The following is a 4,808-nucleotide window of genomic DNA, read 5'->3' as shown; positions in this document are numbered from 1 at the left end:
GCGCGGCCATCCCGCCGGAGCGGCAGATGCGCTTCGCTTAGCGGAGGACGGAGAACCGCCCGCTTGGCTTCGCCAGGGGGAAGAGGAAGGGGCGCGGCGGGCTCGCCGCGCCGCCGTCGAGGCCGCAGCCGGGCTCGCTTCGAGCCCCTTTCACAGGCTGTGTAAAGCGACTCTCACAGATTTGCACAGAAAATACGCAAAGGCATTTCCGCATTTTGCAAACTCCATCGGAAAAGAGGAGTGCTGCTTCCCGCTGGAATACAGTATCTCACCCTGCCCTCGGCCCCTTTTTGACTACACACGCACAGAGAGCACTAGCTCTGTCTCTGGAGCTGAAACAAACATTGCTTACCCTGGCAATCACAGTATTGTAGGTAAACTTTAGGTATCATAGGAAATGTGATTAATTGCCTTGTGTTCATATGCATAAATGGCAGCTGCTGAAGGCGGCTTCGGCCGAATTTGTGGCAGAGTTGTTGTAGTTCAGCATGAGATTTAAATTTTTAGCCTGAAAACTAGTAAGTTTAAATCCTCTTCTGCAACTTCTCTTTGTATTTTATACATGAGAACTCTTCATATTTTATTTTAAAGGCTGCTGTAGAACCAAAATGACAGAAGACTGTAAAATTATACTTGCTGTGGAAAAACAATAGTTACAGGCAAAAGGTTGTACATGATAAAGACTTGCAATTAAGACTTTGTGTGTAACAAGTTTTGTGTGTGAAGTCCAAGTTTGCACAWGCATGTTAAGAACATTAAACAGGCTATAAATATTTACAATTCCTACATTGAAAGGATGCTTTAGTGCTAGTCCACGTCCAAAAGATGCTCCTTCAGCACATATTAAATTGTATTATTAAAGGTCTTTCTAGTATACTAGTTGCAAAAATTGGTAAAACTTTGTATATTTTGTGAAATTTGCTCCAATACTAAAGAACATAAGGCCTATGATTACTAAATCTTTTTTTTTTGAAAGCTTAAATTGTTCATAGACTTTTGCTAGCCACCTGGAGAAGCCAGAGTTCATCTTCATAAAATATTTTATTCCTGAGAGCTGAGAAGGACTCTGAGATCCTAAAGAGGCAGTTGGCCRTCTATGACCCCCAAGTAGCTCAGAAGTTTCAGAGCTGGCTCTTCCGGTCTGTTCAATTCTCTTCAAGCAGAATTCTGCTTCATTCAGAATGAAAGCATTTCAGATGGTCTTCCCTTATGCTTACTCTCAAAATTAAATGAAATTTTAAAATTCCCCAAATTTTTGATAAAATAGAAAGTAAATTTGCCTTTTAAGCACAGGTATTTAGTATGAGCCAGCATTTTTGGAACAAGTTTATAGTGTTCCATTACTAATCATCACTGGACTTACTAGTGTATTTCCAAGCTTGCTACCATCTTCCCCTCTCTTTATTTTCACATAGAGTGTATGAGAATAAAGTAATTTTTCTTACAGGCAGAACACTACACAACTATATCCTTACTCACCTCGTCTATCATACTTATGCCAGCAGCACCTTTTCTTTTCATTAGTTTGTTCTAGTTACTACATGTTCTTCTTTAGTGCTGTTGAAATATCTACTGCTAAACAAAGCAGTTCTTCAAAACCCAGATTTTCATCTGAAGGTGTTTCTGTAATAAATCCAGTTAACTAAGCTATGTATTTTTTACTTCACATAGCTCACTTTATTATAAAGAGAGCAACACTATTATCTTACTGAATTCAACAAACATCTCTTTGTCTCTCAACTGTTACAACTGTTCTAAAATTCTGTTTTAAAAAATTGTTTTAAAATTTTGAGGCACTTGTTGCATCTTTCTGTACTAGAAGATGTCTGCATGCTCAAATGCAGTGAAAAGCTATGATAATGCATATCTCAGGCTGCAGGTTTCACACTATATGGGTGAAAAAAGGCAAAAGATTATAGCAACATGACAGATACAGGCAAGCAGGCAGATGCTGGCCATGCATAATGTAGTTCATGATCTTTGGAAAGAAAGTAAGAGAGAGAACAAAAACAACTGTGCTTTGAGAAGAAGGTTTCAATAAACTCTGATAATTGGCAGGTAAGATCTTATGCAGCAAAAGGAGTTAGAAAAAGATAGAAACATTACTTGCTGTTTATGCTAAGAAGGCCAAGGCATTTAATGGTCTCTTTGTGGTCTTCTCTAAAAAGATTAACAGAAAACAGGAACTAGCGCAATTAAATAACAATGCCAAATGCCAAGATTTCAGCCTTGAAACAGGTTAAAGAGTGCTTATCTAAGCCAGCTGTTTTAGTATCTGTTGAGTCCAGACTTCACCCTAGAAAACTTATGTAACTGGCTGATGGTCTTTTACACGTGTTAACAGTTACCTTTGAAAACTCATGGAGGACAAGGAGTGTCCTACGAGTGGCAGATGTGCCAATCGCTCAAAATTCCCTTGAATTCCCTCAAAACTTCTATAACAAATAATCAAACAAATTACTAGTTTGTACCTAGAACATAACAAGGAGATGAGCTAGCAGCAACACAGATTTGTAAACACAAGTAACATAAAATTGTTCTGATTTCTTTTCACATCAGAGTAATAGGCCTTATAGACAGAAGAAAAGTCGCAGATACAGCCTGGCTACAGTAAGACTTTTAGCAATACCTACACAGCATTCTCATAAGCAAACAGGAAGCATGGCTGTAATGAAATTTCAATAAGATAGGTATAAAACCTGTTGAATAACTATCCCCATAAAGTAGTCATTGGCAGCTCTATGTCAAAACAAAGTATGTTTGAGTGAGGGTTCAAACATAAATGTCCTAGGTCCTATTCTGCTCAATGTTTTCTTTAATCACCTTGTTTACAAAATAGGGAGTATACTTATTAAAACCACAAACAATGTGAAGCAGAGAGGGACTATAAGTAGTAGAAGACAAATTCAAAAATAGTCTGAAAAACAGACAAAATTCAATGCAGATTAAGAACAAAGTTCTACAAAGAGAATTCTCTGCATAAATTCAGGATAGGGCTGCTAGGCTATGCAGCATTACTGTAGCACCAAGCTATCGGGAGTCAGAGTGCCTGATAATCTCATCACAAGTCAGTGTCATGCTGCTGCTAAAAAAATGTGCAATTCACACATTACACCCCTGTACGATGTGCATGTATGTAAGATGCATGAAATAGTTCTCATACTCTACACTGATAAGGCCTAAGCTAAGCACTACATCCAGTGAGAAGATGGGAAAGGAAATGGTTATCATAAACGCCTTCAAATAGAATAAAGTCTGTGGGAAATAATTTGTTTTGCACATTCGCAGTGTAGAGGTCACTTGTAGATAGGTTTAAATTAAGTAAGAAAGATTCAAAGCAGAAATAAGTAAAATATTTTAAAAAGGTAAGGATAACATTTCAGATTTTTAGAAATGGTAACACAGAGATCTAGTTGATCCTGGTTTGAAATAGGAGATTGGTCTAGACGTCCAAGATTCCCTTCCAGTCTCTTTTTTTTCTATAATTCAATGTATTTGTATGAACCAGGATGGGAGAAAATTCAGTTCAGGTGGTCAAGTCAGTAAATGCCAAATCTAAGTGTAATGACATTTTTTTTGCATTAAATCTGAAATCTCATTTTTCTGAAATTTTTCTGAATATTTTGAATTCTTCTGAATATTTTTTATGCTATGAAACAGCATGCTTTATTTATAATATAGAAATCTTTCATCTAAATATCCCTCCTCATTCTGCAAACAGTCATTTTCTGAATCATATCACAAATTATGGCTAGGGTATTAGGACAACTTTAGGACAAGTTTACAACAAAAGTCATGCCAATTTTATTTAAGCAAAGAGGATAAAAGAACAAAATTAATCTTTGCTTATGTTCCCTCCAAACAAAACATGTCTAGCACCAGACTCTCTGTGAATGAAGGTATGAAGGCTGTCTGATTTTTCATTTTTGGAGTATTTTCTCTGAAGTGTTGTATCTTACAGAATTTGCAATATATAGTGAAACTATAATTTATTTTGTTCTGAACAGCCCTTTCTAATGTAGTCAAATATTAGAATGGGCAACTGGGAATCAGGACTCCTCATACTCATCCTCATTTCTTCCACTGTGAATCCATTTTTCTGTGTCTTAGTACAGCCCAAGTCCTATCTTTGAAATGAGAATTCAACATATAGGATAACATTCATATAAAAGGCACCAAATTCTGGATCCTGTTTTCAAGTGGGAATTAGATACCTGAACAGAAGTAGGGTTGTCACCAGTTTTTGAGAATCTAGTTTTAAGTATTCTACTGTTTTAATACAACTTTTATTATTTACAGGGGAGGCACATCCGAAAGCTACCTGGTTGATTTCTGTATGCATTGTCTTCTGCACCTACTCGTTTGGGAATAAATGCTGCATAGCATTAACCATTCCCAGGGCCTGTGAGTCCAGTGGCAAATAAGAATGCCTAGTATGCTACAGATTGACGGTCATTATAAGCTGATGTGCTTTATAAAATGGAAAGTGCACAGAGATAACTGAGAACAGTTGTCCTTGCTTGTGCTTACAGCGGTCCTGAGACAGCAGCAGACTTGGCGTGACCACAGCGATCCGTATTTGCACATCTGAAACTTTGCTACCGACAGTGAGGAAGAAAGCCCTGGTTCTCACGAAGAGAAGAGGCATTTGCATAGTTCAGCCACCCCCGGGCCGCTTCACCGGCGGCCTGCGGTCTCCCTCGGGGGACGCCCCGTCTGCGCTCCCACCTCACCGTGTTCTTGCCCCCGAGCCGCCGCTGCAGCCGCTCGGCCCCGCCGCCAAGGCGGCGCGGCGGGAGCGCCCCAGG

This window comes from Rhea americana, unplaced genomic scaffold (assembly GCF_003343005.1).
Source record: "Rhea americana isolate MKP2758 unplaced genomic scaffold, rheAme1 scaffold_178, whole genome shotgun sequence".
Classification (NCBI taxonomy): domain Eukaryota; kingdom Metazoa; phylum Chordata; class Aves; order Rheiformes; family Rheidae; genus Rhea; species Rhea americana.
Note: the sequence above shows the minus strand (reverse complement) of the source record.